This window comes from Perna viridis, chromosome 12 (assembly GCF_037379345.1).
Source record: "Perna viridis isolate PV_CMFRI_1.1 ecotype Kerala chromosome 12, ASM3737934v1, whole genome shotgun sequence".
NCBI classification, from domain to species: Eukaryota; Metazoa; Mollusca; class Bivalvia; order Mytilida; family Mytilidae; genus Perna; species Perna viridis.
Genome location: NC_142456.1, coordinates 2,166,880 through 2,188,245, shown reverse-complemented (window position 1 = coordinate 2,188,245; position 21,366 = coordinate 2,166,880). Strand labels below are relative to the sequence as shown.

The 21,366-nt window shown below is 30.6% G+C and overlaps 1 long non-coding RNA gene across 1 annotated transcript; it reads left to right on the top strand.

The window, feature by feature from the left end:
• Positions 1–204: 204 nt before the first annotated feature.
• On the top strand, positions 205–20,054 carry LOC148600745 (uncharacterized). The gene is made up of 2 exons (XR_015917191.1): positions 205–354; positions 19,526–20,054. It is a non-coding gene; the product is annotated as an uncharacterized LOC148600745 (long non-coding RNA).
• The last annotated feature ends 1,312 nt before the right edge of the window (positions 20,055–21,366 follow it).

The following is a 21,366-nucleotide window of genomic DNA, read 5'->3' as shown; positions in this document are numbered from 1 at the left end:
ATCTCTTACAGGACAGTATTAGAAGTATTGACCTACTAACCCACAGTGATAACACGCAAAAGTTAAATATGCGTCAAAAGTGCATGTAGAAGTACATGTATTTAACACATATATGCAGTTGCACATGTAACATATACGTAGAGGCTGGTCTATTTTTGTATTTTTTTCATTAATTAAAGTGACATTTTGAGAGTGTCACCCTTTTTAGGTCGATCTATTTTTTCCTATTTTAGAAATATAGTAATGAACATTTGTTCGTACTAATTAGGAACCATATACTTAATATTCCGACAGATTCTCACGCTTTCAGAGAATAGGACCAGTTTGACATATGATTACAATAAAGCTAACCTGGTAAGTAAGATATTTGACACGATTTATACTCATTATATTTTTTTCAGAATAAACGAATTACAGGAAAATTGACAATTTATCAAGAGAATTTTGTAATAATATTGCTCATCTTCTATAATTCATTAGCTTGTTTAAATGCTGTCCATAACATTCACATTTATTTCTTGGTTTAAATGTTGCCCATCTTATTATAATTCATTTTGTTTAAATGCTGTCCATCTTATTATAATTCATTTTGGTTAAATGCTGTCCATCTTATTATAATTCATTTTGTTTAAATGCTGTCCATCTACAATAATTCATTTTGTATAAATGCTGTCCATCTACAATAATTCATTTTGTTTACATGCTGTCCATCTTATTATAATTCATTTTGTTTAAATGCTGTCCATCTCGTAATAATTTATTTAATTTAAATGCTGTCCATCTTATTATAATTCATGTCTGTGTTTGAGTGTTGTCCATCTCAATGTAATTCATTTTGTTAAATGCTGTCCATTTTATTATTATTCAATTTGTTGAAATGCTGTCCATTTTTTTATTATTCATTTTGTTGAAATGCTGTCCATTTTATTAGTATTCATTATTAGTATAACTGCTGTCATTTGTTTGTTGCACATTTTACAGTCAAATTTTGTCTTTTTAGTGGTTCATTCCTTATTAATTTTCTAGGATAAGAATAGCTTTGCTAACACTTCGGTGCACCTGGTTTACGCCCCCAGTTTTTAGTGGAGTCCGAGTTGCTCATTTACTTTTGTTACTTTGTATGTATGATTTTAGTTACTTTATGTTCTTTGTTGTGTATGTCTGTTTTCCATGTCTGGTCTTTGTCCCTGGATTACATTCTTTTGATTACCGCTATAACCTTGGTTCCCTTGATTACTCTTTCGAAGTCTTGTCATTTTAAAATTACATACTATATAACTTCTGTTTAATTGTTATTTCTATTTTATTTCACTCCTTTAAAAGCAATATCTCATATTGAATATTTACATGATTCAAACTTTTCTAAAGTTACATTTAATATTTCACATAATAAAAGGCTAGTCCAGGTTCACTTACTGACAACAGAACACGTGCATCTGTAAAAATTTACAAAATTCCATCAGTTTTATTAGACAGATTTTGATGTGAAAAATAAATAACTTTCTAGTCATTGTATTCATCACAAAATATGATAAAATGAGTAGTACTTTTAATGAATTCTCCCATACGACAAGGTCAAACTATAGATAGTTTAAGAATTGAAGATAAATCTTCAGATGAAATTCATTTAAAAAGTGTCAAAATATTTATATTCTTTATCATTTTCAATATCAGTAATTATTTTACAAGTGCATCTATTTTACCTGAGAAATATGATTTTGTTCAGTGTAATACCTTTTGATAATTGAGCAGATTTTAGGAACGATGTACTCCTTACTTTTATAATTGAGATTTTTCCTACATTCATTGAATGAATAGTGCCAAAATTTGCTATGGAAAGGTTACTTGGTACGGTATTAAGTGAATGTTTTTGTAAGAAACAGGCAAAATGGGACAAAAATAAGAAACATGCATGTCAAAATCCTGCCGGTCTGAAAGTACAATTTCACTCAAGGTTACTTTCCCTATCTAAAAGACCTTTATTTGATCTCTGCATCATTGGATTTTCTCAGAAATATTTTAATATTTTAGAAAATGAAGGTTTGTCCGAATTATTAGCCCTTGAAGTTTCCATTTTCAATGCATTTCAATTACATTATAACTACATTTATCAAAATGATATGGAAAATTTTGTTATTTTTCCTTGGTTCCGTTGGCTCAAATAGTCAAATTGAACTTTCTAAATGATGGGTTTTTTCATACCACATTCCATCCACTGCCTGATTCTTACAGATACTGACACTTAAGGCGGATGAATACATCAGGTATAAAATTATATTATCTTGTCTTATTATAGTATCTACCCAAAATACGATATTAAATATTCTATGAGGTGAATCAGGACACGGCATTGTCACTTTAGATCTGTCTTTTATACCTGCAAAATAGCGGGCGTTCCGTGACTTTAATTTTTAATTGGTTGTATTTATACATGAAAGTTTGATTACGAGAGAATTCCCTCAAAAAGGAAATCCCTAACGTTAACTGTAATAGATTAATGTTGTAATTCATTTAAATGTAGCAGGATTTTGGTTTATAGATTCTAGACATATGTGACAATTTGTCTTATTATTTTAATACCAACCAAAAGAGTAAAGTGAATCTTAAACTTACAAAGTATCAAATGAATTTGTTTTATACAATAAAAAATCATCGATAATCATGGCTCACAAAATGTTTTATAATCAAGTCCAATTTGTATTATGAGAAAGATAAAAGAAAAAACAAATATGAAGGATGTGAAGTTATGTCCCCTTAGGTAGACATGTGCATCATTCTTTAAAAAAAATGGGCAAATATTCTATAATTTGTTAGTTTCTATTGTCTGTAGTTTTCAAGTGTCACAACTTCATCAAGATAATAAACAGTCAATTTGTTAGTTAAACAATTTCAATATTTATGTAAATGTTAAAGATTTAAATGAATTGCTTGGACTTAGATGGATTGAAGTTAGAACTTTTTTAAAAAAAATTATTACTATTTTATTTTGTGACTTTACTCTGTTAAATGCTAACAATATGATATTATATGATATTATTGTGGACGGAAAGCAAAATCATTATAGATTAAAATGTAATAAGAATTAATATAACAATAAACTTGCTACAAGACTCGGGTTATAGCAAAATTACCAAACTGATAAAATCTGATCAATATTCAAAAGAAATAATAAAAAAAAAGAAAGTTCAAATAACAAATGACAATAGCAGGATAAAAATCAGAAAGTTGGAAACCACTGTATTTGTCCTTACTTGGTACAGGCATTTCCGAAAAGAATGGTGGGTTAAACCAGGTTTAATTGCGCGCTCCTGTTTCCATTCCGGTTCGTTATTTCTGGTAGATTTGAACACAATTGGACAGCATAAAACTGTCAACGGTAAAAGCTGTTAAATCAATAGTCAAAACATGATCAATAAATAGGAGAAAATAAAAATAAAAATTAAGGGTAATAACAAAATTACTGAATTGATAAATACAATACTAATATGTCATTATTTGCACGTTTTAAGTAATTAGTAATACCTTTACTAACAAATATTCATTCACTATCCGTCTGCATTGCAGAGACTGTGTTGTAGATGGGTAATGGGTAGTAGTTAACAGTGTAGATATATAAATACATTTCATAACATTGGTACAGAGAGTCTTCGAGTAAGCATATTTTGAATAACAATAGCATAAAAACAGAATTAAAAAAAACCATTTAATTGTTTATCGCAACAATAATAATAATTGTTATTAATGGCATTTTATTACAATAATGCCGAATAATATAAAATTTGTATAAATTGTGGATTAGTTTTAAACGGTTTGTATATTTATTGTCAATTAAATTAGGTAAAAATAGAAGATACATGTTTCACAAACAGTTGTTAAAATGTTGTTTAAATACTCCCTGTCCATCACATATATGTCACTTATATTTATATTGGTTATATTTTTTATCCATAAAATATAAAAATCGATCGATACAAGACGTTGTTGATATTACCATAAATGTATTTCAAATAATTTAAATAAATCGGTTTCTAAAACCATGGAATAGTCTAGTAGAATATTTTTAACGAATACAAATATCAAAATAGAATAAAGACAAAAATTGAATGATACAGAAGAACATGGTGATTACAAAGTGCAAAGTTTAAAATCCTCGTGGAAAGTTTTCTTCAGTAAAGATTGCATTCAATTATATCGGATATGAATGATTGTGTTACATACGCAATTTAAACTGTAAGTTCAATGTGTCATTTAATGAAGAAAACACATTTCTCAAGATAGTCAATAAAAAAAAACGTCACTTCAGTGTATACTATCACATCTAGAATGAAATATGATAACTTGAGTTTTATTTTTGGTGCATCGCAAAAATTGCAGAATACCAGGATGTTAGATTTATCTCATGACATTGGTAAAAACCTGCTTTCGATTTTCGAGCCCTCAGCCTACCCGATTGAGAACAAACATGTACCTGTTCATTTATCTCGTGTAATATTTAACTTTAATGTAGTTTAATGTTCTAATAATTATGTTAAATTTATCTCGACGTTAATACAGTTAAATGAATAGGAAGGTGCCGTTTTAAATACGTAAAAGATATTTTCGTCAAAGATCAAAGACGCTTTGACTAGAGTAGATATTAGTAATGAAATTATGAGATAGACAAGAAAAACAAGTGTTCTAAAGAATTTGAATTTTAAAGAGTTGTCTTAGTCATAACATGGGAAGAGGTGCGTTGTAATTTTTCTACCAATATCAGTGAAAATTATCCGCACAGTTTGTCAAAGACAGCCAAGAGATTCACAAAATTTACATTTACCTGATATCAATGGCGACAGTTGTACGTATTATGAACCAATCTCATAAATGGTTTTATTTTAGGTTTGATTCATATCACAATAATTCGAAAAGTATATGTATATCACATGATGTTAAAAAGTCTTATAAACGAAAGAAGGTTTGGTATTTTAGTGAATTGATAAAATAACCCCTTAAAAAACAAAAGAAACCCCACAAAAAACCTAAAAAAAAAGAAAAAAAAAACAACAAAAAACAAAAACAAAAACAAAAACGCAAAAAAACAAACAAACAAAACAAAGCAAAAACAAACAATAAAGGAAAAACCCTTAAGAAAAACAAATACAAAACAGGAATCAAGCAAAACAAAAACAAAAAACAAAAAACATTTTTCTAATTTTGTAATTAGTGTTTGCTTAAGAATCATGAGAATAATTCGATGTAAAACATGATGTAAAACAGAATATTTGTTTTACTGTTTATCATAATGTATATTTCAACTTAACTATACTTTCTCTTTAGACGTACATTTGATGCAATATTCATTTGCAAAAACATTGATTGTTTGATAAGGATATAATATATTAAAAAGGATTGAAATTATAATTTTTTTGTGTCGAAAATACCTATGACCTAATGTAAAATATCGTGCCCTGAATTTCAGTAGTGCAGTTTACCAAGACCCTCTAACCCCTTAAACAAAACCCCAAACACTCAAAGTAAGATAACAAATCAAACAATTTATATATTTTTCTCTCAGAGTTTTGTACGGTATACGTATTAATTTAATGAGTAAATGTTAACTGTATATGTATGATACAACTCATTTACGTTTGTTTGAAAATTCTTTGAATTAGACTGGTTCCAGAATGAATTAAGTTCAAGTTTATTTCAGGCCTCATTCAGAACCCGCGTGAACTTGTAGTCTGCGTTGTTTGCCAACTATTTCGATCTTCCATTATTTTTCAATAGTTTTGATAATATTTTGACACAAACAGACATTTATCTTCTATCAGTCAAGATCGACCACCATCAACCAAAGATATATCATTTTCTGTGTACATTGGTAAAAATAAAAGGAGGTCTTCTCCGATAGCCTCTTGCGGTATTTCCCAGCAACAGACGAGATCTGACTGAATAGGATTATCTATTATAAACTTAACATGGCCGCTTCGTATCTTTACATATTTGATTTATAGATTTAAATCTGTCGATTTTCCGATAATATAACAAAACAATATTTGATTTAGACTAAATTATTTCTGTTACCAATTAAGATTTCAAAATTTCCAAAGATATCATAGAAAAAGAAATTGATATAAAAAGAGTCTTTTTTGGGCTGATGTTTCCAAGTACATGATAATTACACGATTTATGAAGTGACACATATAAGGACATGTGTAAAGGGATAAGGGTGATTTATCTTCCAGATACTAGGTAAATCAAAGCCGCCTTGGAAGATTCAAGTATTCTCAAAGAATGTATGGCCGTTTTTAAAAATATATGTACCTATTCCTATAAAACTAACATAACCAAATGCAAATTAGGACACCATTACTCAACTCCCATAAAGACACCCGTGTCCTATTCGGGTTGAGACATGATTGCCCCATTCAAATGAGAACATGAACACCCTGATTTCCATGAAGACATCTTTGCCCCATTTCTATGCAGGCATCATTACTAATCCATGAATACACCGTTTCCCAAAATTCGATCAAAGCATCATCGGCTAGTTTCACATGCGCGTGAGTACCGAATTAACCCAATCACATCAAAAAAACTTTGCCTTAAATTTCATGACGACATAATTGCCCAAGATAAAGAAGATATTGTTGCCCCATTTTCATAACGAGGTCATTCACAGTGAGACCACATTTTCAATTTCAATTATGAAATCCTTGTTCCAGTAGCATGAAGACATTATTGTTGTAACCACATCAGGTCACACCCCGGACTTGACTTTTTATGAGCAACCCGGCGGGTATTTCTACCGGTGCACCTGGTCAATGCGCCAAGTTTTTAGAGGTGTCCGAGTTGCACATTTTACTTTTGTTTCTTTGTACGTATTATTTTGGTTATTTTATGTTCTTTGTTGTGTGTGTCGGTTTTTTCGGTCTGGTTTTGTCCCTGGATTTCATTCTTTTGATATCCACTTTATTACCCTTATCTAAATTGCCATAAAAACACAATAGTCATATAGCATTAAAAAGACATAAATTACCCAATTTCTATGCAGTCACTAATGTCTTATTCCCATGAAGTTTGTACACTTGATATATAATATCATAAGTTTGTATATAAGCAATGAAATAGTATCGATACGTAATTTCTAATTCTCGTTAATTCATTATTGTTCCTACCCCTCTCAAAATAGCATTTCCATCTCTATTCCCATAGAAATTGCAGTTCGTTTTCACTATACCGAAATCGAAAGGTCCCGGATGTCTTTTTCCGCAATTTTTATTTGTACTTACAGTCTCGTTACTGTCATAATTATTTAGCTGCAGTGTTTGATATATTAAATATGTCTACTCTAGCAAACAAACTATTCTGCATTCAAAATACAAGATCACCAGTCATATTTGTCAATTTCGATGTGCAATACATGTAAAATCATAATTATATGCAAACCAATATCCGAATATAATTATACTCGGACGAATTACTGGAATACATGTGAAACATGTAGTACTGTGTATAACATGAAGTATAGAATTAGGATGAAAAACAGTTTGTTTAAAAGTTATTTGATCTACATAATAAAAATGATACGATGTAAAAATTAAATTGAAATTATCAAAATTAACTTGTACATATAAGAGTGCATACACAGGTCAGGAACTATGGTAATTAGCAATTCATTTAACAGGTCAAATCTCTTTATTACGTAAAAATAAAGAGTACGATATATAATATGAAAATTGAAACACTATTAGTGCAATGGGTTAATACCGAAAACATTTTCCATGTGAACACGTAGATAGGTACAATGATAAAATCAACATATGCATGTTGAATTGCAGAGTAAAAAATCAATCCGGAATGAAGTCAAACATCGGTTTTCTTACGACGCCGTGTTTTACTCCTTTTTAAAGGGCTTTCCCTACCAGGAAAAGACCTTATTGTTTTTTTTAATGTTTTTTTTTGTATTCTTCCGTTATTTGCAAAATTTTCTTTGACGTGCTCTCCCATATTCATCTTTCAAGATATCATTACCACATTTGAACCATCGATAGAGCTCACTAAAGACTTTTACAAGATGATCCTGTGAAGGATTCCATTATCCATTTGTAGAAGTTATCTCCCGTTTATTGGCGGTTTTGTCAACACGGTCCCCCGAACTCATTTTTCAGGATATCATGACTATATTTAGTGAACATGTAGATATCATCAGGTTCAATTAGGAAATGACCCTGCTAAGGATTTCATCATCATCTTTAAGAGTTATGTCCCCTTAAAACAATTTATTTCAATCTATCATATTTTGAAAACCATAATAGATAGACAATCTAAAAACTGTTTCATGTACACAAGATGAATACCTAATGAATAAACATGTATTTCATTATCAAACAATACAGGAGTTATATCTCTTGAAATATCATACTTAAGTTTTTCAAATTTATATTTCGAGAACCAGAAATTGTAGAAACATGGGACCTTCATCAATGATCTTTGGTCCATGCGACCTTTCGTTTGCATCCAAGGTCAAAGTTCATAGAGTGCTAGAAAGCCTTCTCATTGCAAAATTACAGGCCTTGATATTGAGAAAACAACAAGAGATAAGTGAATACATACAGCGTATGGAATGACCCTCTCGATACGCCCTACATTTTGAGACAAAATTGACAACTGTCAGACCGTCTATTCAAAAGTTATAACAATTTAAAAGTTTTGCAGAATCCGGTTTGTGACCTTGATATAAACGTATGACCTTGACCTTGTAAGTTTTTTCAAGGTCAGGTAAACCTAAGATGTATGTTGGTAGTTTCATGTCTCTACGACTTCTGGTTCTGGAGTTTGTTATTGCATCATATCTTAATTATCATTGGTGTCAAAATGAGCTCCAAAATTGCCCAAATGTTGTTGTATATGTTCTGCAAATTATCATACAGTTTTCAGATTTGACAGATTTTGTCTAGTTTTGGATCTATTGAAATTGTAAGTTTTGAGAGCGGGGTATATATTTTAAAATCCACAGCAGACACTCAAATGGTCATTCCACAGAATGAAAGATCTTCACAAGTACAACTGTATCACAATATACCAAGAATCAATCTAAAAAACCAATAATACTGGAACAACTTAAAAGTTTCATGTTTTCCGATTGTTTGATAAATTTCATCAATACCTATTTATAGATTTGATATTGCATCATTTTTCAACTTTATCGAAGGGGGTCATGTAATATATCATTTTGAAGGTCTAAATGAGCACATTTCAAAAATCAGAGTTTAAACCATGATAAGTAATACATGTTCAAATAGTAGGGTCATTAAATGCAAAAAATTTAAAGTTCTTAGAGGGTAAGGTTGTTGCATATCAAATGAAAGGTTTTAATGCGTACATCCGAAATATCGATGTTTTGTCTCGAAATAAATGACTTGAGTGAGGTCAATGAGTGCGAAACTTAAGTTGTTTATATAGTTAGGTTGTCACATATCAAATTAAAGGTCATAATGTGTACATCTCAAATTTCAATTTATTTATACAGAAAAAGAACCCAGTTGGGGTTAATAATTGCAAAATTCTAAAGTTCACAGAAAGTAGGGTTGTTGTATATCTATCGAAGGGTCGTCGAGTTGACATTACAAAAGTCATGATGGAAAAATAAACAATTGCATTCGACAAGGTCACCAAGTGCAAAAAGTCAAACTGTTGTAGATGTTTTAATTTGTATATTACAAAGAGAAAGTTTTCAAGGGAAAGACCTTTCAATTGTTAAACAAACAACCGACATACCAGTTTATTTTTAATATTTGGTCTAGATAAAATGATAAAGTATTATGTGAGCAATCGATTAACCGACTATTGAGTCACTTTACATTAGCAGATAAGTCAAGGAAACCATTAAAATAACAGTGATCATAAACTCAAATGACCCGAGATCGACAGAAATAACTATCTGTTAATACAGCTATTTGCTAGAATTCTTAAACTTAAATAACAGTCTTTATAAGAGTCATGCAAATTGTATAAAATGTGATACAACACCCCCTCCCCCAAATAAAAAAAGGCTACTTACTTTTATTTTTGTTATTAAGTTGCTTTGTTAGGTCTACATGATGAAATTTATAATTTTGCATTACATTCTAAAAACTCTCAGGAGATAATCCACATTGAAAATCCAACAGTTTTGTTTTATAGTGTCATTTACAGAGTTATCTCCCTTTTATTTGAATTCTACAGTACATTCTATATACATTTTATCTCCCAAGAGCATGGGATATATGAAAAAGCACATTTTAATTACTGTTAAATGTAACATTTTAAACAAAATATCAAAAATATAAATATGTAGGCTTTCCAATCTATGTATCACATTTTGCATGATTCTTAGCTTGAGAAATACTTAATATTTGACTAAATAAAATTAACTACATTCCTGTAAGTTTGGTTAAGTATACACATTCGTTTCCAAATGATATACTACTATATATAAAGAAAACAAATATAAATCATAATTTCCTGCGTATTAACATGGAAAGGCTTGTATTTTTAAACAATGAAGGGGAGATAATTCTTCCAAAGTAATAAGCTTTACTATACTTCAAGATAATTATTTTGAGTCGATTATAAATAAATTCACAAACCCTAAATTTGTGTTAATAATTCGAGACAATTATGTTATATGATAGAAACCATATGATATTGCTTCACCTTTTGGTTCCCTTGATTACTTTCTCAAAAGATTTTTACATAAAGATACTGTTTTCGTTGATCGTGCCTGACAATCTGTCATATATTCTGTCATTTGTCGAATTTAACTTTCTTAAGGAGCTAAATCTAGGGTAAGAGAAATAATACTTTAAATCAGTGATATGTTTGTATCAAATAAATTTCAAAAAGCACATTCAAGCTTTTATTTGAAACAGAATGAAATCAGTCCGAGTTACTTTGATGCTTACATAAGATTGATGTAATGTGGTGAATACAAACATTCCAATGATTTGTAACATTGTGTCTCTTACCCTAAGTCTCCTCCTTAAGTCCCAATTGTTATCAACAGTGACATTTGTTTTTTATTGTGACATAATTTTGCGTTCATTTTATTTGGACGTAATTTTGCGTTCATTTAATTGGGACGTAATTTTGCGCTCAAATGTAACTTTGGATATTAGCACGAAAATGTTATCTACAAGTAATAAAAGTGAAAAAGTGAATGGAAATGATTAAAAAAATTAACTGATAAATACGATACGAAAAAAGGGATCCTGTGTATTCAATGTTTAGCTTTTTTCATTTTTTTTTCACACAAAACATAATCAACCTATGACTAAGAATGCTACATGTATGGCCAGTAACTCTCTCACATAGAATACTTTGCCAACCTTCAATAACACAGTGGTACTTACAATCTGTTTAGTTTCAGCAAGAAATCGAAATTTGGTACACTAAACGTTATCTTTTGTTCGGTAAGATAAATACAATGACAAAGCAAGTTGGTTAAGAAGCTAAAAAATGTAATGGTTAATCGAATTAAACTGTTGATGAATTATCTATTGATTTGAAGAGTCTCGAGATACAACACAAGATATGTTATGGGTAACAAATAGTGCCAAAAGGGTCTATCACGAAAACTTTTCTGACGACCATTCCAAGTGTTGTCAAATAAGCACAAAGACAATTAGCCCAGTCTTCTATTTGTATGAGATAGAGATAGAAAATAATTCTAGGTATACGTCGATGTTAATTGGTCTCTACAAATTTTACAAAGTCCTTTTCAAAACTCTTCAGTGTGATTTAATTAATTCAATACCAGAAAAAAATGACAGATGAAAGTCTTTTTGTATTTTGACCTATATTCAAAATTTTCTATTCGAATATTGACAGTTCAAGATAGCAAGTGATAATTAATAAAATTGTTCCTCTTCGTACCTGTGGTTGTTAGTCGCTTTAAATCAATGTTCAATAGATATCGATGAAATAGACAGTTTACTTCTCGGTACCAAATGCTGTATTATTTACCACTATAACCACAACTAAACTAGTAAATCCGTTTGTGCCTTCATCATTTACAGCATTCATGTGTGTGCTTGTTTTGGTAAGTTAATCAACCAAATTAAAATATAGTCATGCGAACACCCTTATTACAATTTAGTAGTTATTAGACCTATCATAACAAAATCTATTTTTCAATCGGAGACAGATATTACACAACGAATATGAACCTAATACTTGTTTATGACATTGGACTAATGACATAGTTGATCGGCGCGCGTTCGTGGTATTATTTAATGTCTGGCTGTCAACTAAACGATACGCACTGCACTTCGATTTGGTTTTTAAGATACGAATCAATATATGGAAGAGCAAATAAAAAAGTCATCATTGTCTTATTCATTTACGGCTTTTATCAACTCCTCCTTTTTGCAGTCTAATTTTGACGCGACTATATGCAATCCTACGCATCCCCTTCAAATGATAAAAAACTAAAACATACTTTAGAAAGCTATTATTGAGGGAGACTCACCTCTTTTTAAAATGTCAAATTGGTTATTATCGCCCTATATACATATGTGGCCGTAATTATTTCTTTCCAGTTATAACTATAATTCAGATAAAGAGAATAAATTTGTGGATGGAACTGGACAAGCGGACATAACAAACTAACAATTTCACTTTACTTTTAATTTAATTTGGTATGATATGGGAATAGAGCATGCTGACATAAGGTAAAATGAATCAATCACAGTACTTTTATAATTCATATATTTTTCTTCGTTACCTTCGATTAAGCCAATCATCACTGAGAAGAGAAACCACAATATCTGTTTTACATGCAACCAATAGATATTCATATTTTAATTTAACAAGTTTTCTGTCTCTTAATTAGAATTTATCTAAATCTTGCATGCGTTTAACTGTATCAGTTTTAAAAGAAATGTAATGAAGCATATTAGAGTAAATGATGTAACTGATCTTGCGCATGCTTATATTTTCGATTACGAAGATTAGTAGAAAAACGCCCTTTGGTACCACATTGTTCGCTTCAAAATAAATTTCACATTTTAAATCGGAAAGAAGAGATCACATGCAAATGAGATAACGAGCGTGATAAAACTGCAGTCTACCATGTAATAAATAAAATAAATTATAGGAGAAACTGTTGCAATAACCAAGCGCATAAAGGCATCTTGTTTCATTTTGCGTGTAACTTGTGCATCACCTTAAAGATGTCTGCGTAACTGATTATTCTTCCTTTATAGAGACATTTCCCATTATAGAAAACGACGAGTTTGTTGTATCTAAAGTGTCATCTGTTAAATGCTCTGAGAAATTATTTTTTTCCTTAAAGATCACTTTGCACCAATGTTACTAGCATTTAAATGTGAAGATTTCCGATTATGATAGAACTCAAATCATCGAAATAATCTTAATCTGTTTCAAAAATATTTGTGGTTCGAATGTACAAAATGTGATTACTCTTAAGCGTAAAAATGATATCGCCTAACAATTTATTACTATCAATCTTGTATTAAATGGTACTGTCTCCGAATACATCATTTCATGAAATGTTATCCGACGATAATAATTGCTATTAAAATCTTTGTACACATTCTATCTTTCACTTTATTATATATAACAAGATATAATAAATTTGCCGTGTTTGTATCAGTTGTTGCTCCATCAGACAGTTATAGAATCTATTAAATGAAATAAAAAATGAGAAAATATGACATTTAATGCATTTCTGTCAGTTATACGAAGTTAATATTACACATTTTTAAATAAAAAACTTAGTTCATCAATGATTTTATCTCAATCAGAAGTCAAATAGGAAGAAAATACATTAAATATTTTCTCAAAGCTTATAGGACTATTCATAATGCAACATTTGAAGGAGCACCTGCCCGCCGTCTCCAAGATAGCGTTAATATCAATATTTGACGGAATGGACAAGATCATTCCGTCATTGTCCATTGGACTGTCATTCTACATGATAAAAACATTCGAATGTGTATCATATGAAATGTCATGGGTATACAGTTCCAATTAAATAAATTAGTTATTTCCCCTTGATTTAACACCAGTTTCAATCAGGGGTAAAGTATACAAATTGGTCAATGTATCCGGGAGACAATAATATTTCATGATCATGTCCAACTGACAGACTGAGTTTGCTTATTGTAAAATCTTCAACAAATTGTTTCATTTAGGAATTGGTTTGATACCTTCGATTATTCGGAATCTCAAAATCGTAGTATTGAGAACACTGCAAAAAAAAGCGGTGCAAATACGCTTGTTGGTTGTACTTTACTTTTTCTCAAATTATGTGAAACTGCATTACTGTTGTACTTCCTATCTATTGTCATTAGACCTACATATTCTTTTTGGACATAAAAAACAACAAAGTGCCTTAAAACTCGGCGGGTGTTTCTAGAAAAGCAGAGGACGCTTAACCTACCGGTGCACCTGGTCCATGGAGTCCGAGTTGCTCATTTGCTTTTGTTACTTTGTATGTATGATTATAGTTACTATATGTTCTTTGTTGTGTATGTCTGTTTTCCATGTTTGGTCTTTGTCCCTGGATTACATTCCTTTGATTACCGCTATAACCTTGGTTCCCTTGATTACTATTAGATATCACGTAACTATTGTTTTCATTATAAAAAAGTTTAATTTTTAAAGAAGATGTGTAGATGTGAATAGTTTTTCCGTTAATTGTCCCAAACTAATCATCTATCGGGGGAAATAGAGCGACTTATAGAAACACAGTTGTACCTAAAAGCAGAGGCAAGAATTATATACTGTCATACCATTTCAATGGAAATTTCTCCTTTGGACAAAAATGTTCTGATCACCGGAGCATTGAGAAGAAGGAAATTAATTAAATGGGCAAATGAAATATCGATGATTTAAATCATAAAAATGTTTTTAAGATGGATTTTAACAATGCTCGTGTCACCTGAAGAGCTTTATGATGACTCTTCTGGAGAAAATTGAAATTTATTATCTTTCTTCTGTAATCTTATTTGGGGGTATTTACTCAAACTTCAGAGACCTTGCTTAAGTCCCTTTCGTCTTTTTGTAACAAGAAAGGATAAGATTATGTTAACGGGTGCACTATGAATATATTGTGCCACCCGACAATAGCTGGGGACGTGAAGTATTAGAATAAAAAATGTCATATATGGCAATGCAAGTAGATAAAATATGACACTCGTCTATGTTGGGCTCGGTTTATATTGGGATGTAGAAAAAAGTAGGCGCTGTAAGATTCGAGAGGAAAACATATTGTGTACTTACACAAATGACATGCACTTTTCATGACAAGCAACAAGAGAAAGTGCATTTACCAATATATTGAAATGTAGAATGTATTGAAGGAAAGGATAAATATATTGCAATTATGCAGTTAAGGTAAAATATATCAAATATTACAGCAAATATATAAATTATGACACTCGTAAAAAATAAACTTTATTTATCTTCTGCTGAACGGAGACGTTGGATTTCAACGAAGTATTACTGTTTGCTAATACAAGTAAGGTAGACTTTCGTCAAGCAAAAACAAATTGCAATTATACAGGTATTAAAATTACGGTTGTCTTCATAAAAAGGGGGATGTACTGAATAAACTATATACTGATATTATTATGGATGAACTAATTGCTTTATATTACCGGTGATAGGGAAACAAAACTCTGTAACAGTAGTACATTTTTGGTGTTTTATTTTCTCATGTTTCGTACTTCTGGCCATATAAAACATTGCAATGCTTTACCATGATATTGTTGTTCGTAGAATAAACTTGTCCTTGAAGTTTGATGACAAACTCTTAACTACTCCATGGCGTGTTCTTTTAATATGTTTCCAATCAGTCCTTTCATATAAACCTTATTTCGTTTAATTAAATTCACACTATGCATCATTTACACGTCTACAGTCAACCAATACATATTACACCTATTACACAACAATAAGCATCTCGAATTCTTACATACCCAATCTCCTAACAAAAGTTAAAAAAGTTTTGTCGTGATTCTTCTTACAAAGCATTAACACAGTTTCGTTAAAATTAGCATTATCTAAAATGTCACACAAATAGCTTTTCTAAAGACATCCTTTACAATTAACACGACCAACCCACCAATATCAACAGTTCCACTACACTCTATGTGTCTTTTCCAATACACATTTTTTCAAGTATCTTCAATCTGCATTTTCGATTCGTCATTCCCTTTTAGAAATGTTTAGCTGTTGCCACGTTTTAATTGTCCACCTGTCATATATCTTATACACCGTTTGTTGTTCTCACCTACCTATCATTTTCCATTCTCAGGAACATCAATTCAAACTCAACTGTACATATTTACCGTTCCTAATTACGATTCACTATTAAAAACCGTCACAAATTTTTATGCATCATTAAAAGTGCCCACCATCAATACACCGTTTCATCAATTCCAATTCCTAAAAGATTTTTTTTTATTACCATTCTTTTACTTTGCACAATAATTTGCTATTCCCAATCTGCAAAATACTAAATTGCATCCTAATCCCCGAACACGTGAGTTTTTTTTTTGTTTTCCTGTAGGTATTATTTATTGATCGATTAAAAAACTCACTGAAAACCCAGAAAACAATACAATTTAAATGATGCATTTTTTTCTTATCTTTATCAAATAAAAAAAATTTTTTTTTCGCTTGCCTTCTTCATTATATATATATAAAAAACTGTCACAAATATAGAGTGTAACATCAGTGGGTACGATTACGTTTAGCTAGACAAATTAATTTACGCGCCAAATATCACAAGAACAGTTTAAGCAGAACTATGATCAAGTTTATTAGAATAGCTCAAAAGCAATTTAATTACATCTAGCATTTGACACACAGGGAGTCAATATGCAATTGCATAAGGCTATTGTGAGGATAGCATGAAATATTATTTTATCATTTTATCGTTATATTTCAATGTTACAAAATAATTACAAAGTTGTCATTGAATAAATATTAGATAAATCATTTGTAACATTAATTGTAAAAAAGATAAGTAGATCATTTTTTACAATTCCCTTTCATTAGCCTCTTAAATTAATCGAGAAACATTTAGTGATCGTATTGATTATATCTGGACCTGTACCATGTGGGATCATCTCAGAGACATCCTTAAAGATGATTATAGGGTAAAGTGTAAATATTTTGATTTGTAATGATTATTTACCATATTTACTACATGCATTAAACTTAGATTTAAACTCTTTAATTATTTAAATCTTAATGTACTCTCAGTCATCTTAAAGCAATAACAGGGAAATAAAATACATTTGAAACGATTTGATGGACAAACCTTCCTATCTGATGCTGAGTGGTTTAGAGTCACCTGAGTAAGGATGTATAGTCATTGATGACATTTAAGATTGCATGTGTAATTAGACAAAACGTCAAACAAGAAACGACGATTACTGCTTAATGTAAAAAATAACAAAAACAAAAAAACCAAAAAAAAAAAACCCCAAACAAACAAACAAACCAAACGGTAAAAGCAACAGCAATCAAAAACAAAGAAATGATAGGAAATCACACTGTACATTACAAATGGTATATGTATGTCATGTATAAGTCATGTGTAACTTTCTTCAATTTTGCAAAACTTTGTCATAATATATTCTATTCTATTCTTTTCTATTCTATTTGTCAGATAAACGAGCTACTGGAAGTTTTGTGGTCATGAATATCGTAGTGTTACATGAGAGAAACATTTGATTTTACTGAATTCTATTTATTTATAAAAATAAAGTGAACAAAAAATAAAACAAAACAAAACAAAAAACATACACACACACACACACCAAAAAAAAAAAAAAAAAACAAATAATATAATAACATATAAAAAATACCAGTTTGTTGGTGAAGTCTTTCGTTGACTTTAATCAGTTCACCTAAACATGAAGACAGTTATAAACTTGTAGTGGAAAAAAAAGAAAACAGAGTCGTAAAATTATGTCACCCACATTGAAACGTCAATAGTTAGTAGCTGTTTTCAAATTCCCCTTTATAACAGCGACTAAATAGTACTTCCTATCTAATTCCCGTGCAGATGTTTGGCATGGGAATGTATATATAATTGAGATGGGGTTGTGTTCATCTGCCTTGCAACGCAATCGGTTTGTTTGTGTTTAAAATCACTTGGTGGTAATTATGAACGAGATGATTGAAGAAGTTTGTTGACAAAAATCCCATCTTTGAGATAGCACTGTCCCAGCCAAAAAACTTCAAACTGATAAAATCTACCACCCTCTTTATTACAAAAACATGTTCTCTCATTTCTCATATCGCAATAACGAGGGAGGTCATGAAAATGGCATGAGAAAATCTTGTCTTGTATACCAAAGTTTACAAAGATGAGGCGTTGTCTGATATGATGTAACCAATGGATAATCTTTTGTTCATATGAAAAGGAAATCATCTTGTAAGGTTACAGTGACATGTTGACAAAACCCAAGGCCATTGGTGGAGAGTGTGTATAATTTATAAAGTGAGGTTGCCTAGGTGCTAAATAATGCTACCTAATTGCCAATGGCTGTCCTATACAGGTTGTGCATTGTTTTCATTTTCAAATATAATTCCTATATTTTAAATCGTTTATTTGTACACAGTGGTGAGACACTATATTTAACAATGGACATAATCCATGCAGTAATCTATGATTTAATCAAAGGTTTAAAGAACACAACGGAACTCGGACATTTAACTTTCCATCCGAATTGTCCGCACCAAATCTGGATCATCACGATAGTTTAAAACTTTCCGGTTTTTTTTCCTGATATTGTCCTTTATTAAACAGATTTGTCCTCGACTATGCCCATAATTTTTGTTATTACCCTCCATTTGTCGTAGAATTGACATCGATTTTATTATTTCAACAACCTGCTCATTTCGACTAGAAAGGTGTCACTGTCACTTAAAGATGTTTTGAACAAATTTGGGCATTCTAGTCATAATTCAAGCATTCAGAAAAATTAATTAGACCTAACCAGCCCTTTTGGGTTTTGAAGCTCAAAATATGTTGTACATACCACTCAATCAATCAAGTAATTCAGGTATAAAAGCTATTATTAAAACAACTAATTCATCGGTTTGTTCTGTATTCAGTGCAGAACATGTCCATTCACTTCGACGCATGCCTTCGTGGCTGACCTTGCCGATTTGTTTGATTGCCTTCCGCAATAAAAAGACAGCTTCAATTTATCTTGTCTTAGATCCTCAATTGAAATTAAATGAAGTGATAAGAAGGCATTAAGAATTATACCAGAATATTCTCCCATTCAATTATGATATTAAATCGTCTTTGAAATAAAGACGGGGTGATCATTAAGAATGTCTTTTGTTATTTTACAAAATTACATCTCGTTAGCAAACCCAATAAAAGCATATTAGCAGTCGTAAGATGTCAATAAAAGATCCGAACCTTTAAAATGACAAGACACAGCATTGGGTTAAGATATGCTTAAAGTGTTGTATTTCCTAATTTTAATTTTCCCTTGGTTTTCCCTTTCAGATTTCCTCATTTCTAGTTTCCCACGGCTTACGCAGCGACTAAGAGAAAAGTAAATGATGCCCAATAAAGTATTAACTTTACACGTGACACGCAGCTTCTGCGTAATACAATAATTATAACAGATCAGTATGATATCAGTATTATGTCAAGTGTATCCTGGTATTACCTTTGTCAAAAAGTTACCTTTTCAAATGATGTTTAATTGAGCAATGAACCAAGCGATATTTCCCTCGCGTTCGCACGAGCCACGGTGGCCGTCTGCTAATGAGCCTAAGGTACTTGTGTTGTTTAGAAGACAGATTCATCCGGTGATGCACAACATTTACAGAATTTTCCCACGTTTTATCTCCACTTCTGCTATCATTGACAAATATCATTTGCTGGAAATGTGCATTTCATTTGTGAAACTATTTCTGAGTTAGATGAGAAGCCTGTTGCTCTGATAGGATGAGGCGATTATACAAACAATCATACGTTATCTGATCATGTTGCCTGCTTCACGTTAAACTAGTAAAAGTTTGTTAAAGAATCAGGCTTTGTTCGTCTTTAAAAACATATCAAAGAGACAGTAACTTCATTGTACATTCAATGTATGCCATTAATGCTTTATGATCGTTATGTTGGGAACTGCCGCTGCAAAATCTTTTCTCGTATTTCTCCCTGTTTTTGGTAAATATGTTTATCTTAAAAACCTAACTCCTTATCTAATTAAATGCAAAGATAAGCCAAATGACAAAATTATTCAAAAGTGAAAAAAAAAAAAAAAAACAACAACAACAACAAAAGAAACAACATTCAACAAATAAAAGACAACAGAAAAGAAAGAAAAAAGAGGAAATATAATGGCATGAAAGTTATCATTTGTGGTATTACTATATATTTGTAGTTTTCGCCATACAGGAAAACATTTTATTTCCCTTGAAATGTACTTAAATTATAATAGTTGTCTACTGAATTAACAATCCATAGTATAAATCCATTTCCCTATTTTCCTGGCTCCTTGAAAAAAGCGCCCAATACCTTCATCATGACATTTATTTATTAAGAGGTAAATTTTCATCTAAATATTAGTCACGTCACTTCTTTACACCGTAACAAGTGGTTACTAATTTATCAGGGAAATTATACATGCATAAACAATGGTATATAAATGTCTACTTTGTTTAAATTATGAAAAACATATATATCTAGAAATGAATATATTTCTTGAGTTTTGCTTATCATAATTTGATTTCATAACCTTGGATTTTACATAACTTTGAAATGTAATGTAATTTCGTGTAATTGAAAAAGTCCTAATTATTCAACCAATTTAATGGTTTAGGAAGTGAATTTAACTATTCAGATGAATGCAAATGTAACAACAAAAACAATGATTTAATAATAATAACTTAATGATAATAATAATAAAAAGATATAATGTAAACCACAATATGACAAAATAGTAAAATAATTGATTTTTAAAGGTATAACTTACATGATTTAGAATTGTCATTGTATAAATTATGCTTTAATCTCAGAAAAGATTTAAATATTATTAAATGCATTATAGTTTAAAACAAATTGCGTCAGACTGTCATAATTTTACTAGAATGACCTCCGGTATAGACATGGGAAAGAAAATGCAGAATTTTGTTTCTAAACAAATTAAAGAGAAGATTCTCACGCCTGAGATAAGCTTGGAATGCAAATTATCCCGTTAGAAACATTAAAAACACATGTTTATCATTTTTCTATGACTAAGTGTCATCGCGAATTTTTCTTTGAAGTTTCGTTATATAACTTAACTTGTGTCATATCAATTAGAGTTATATCATTAAACTTTTGAAAGTTCTTTTACT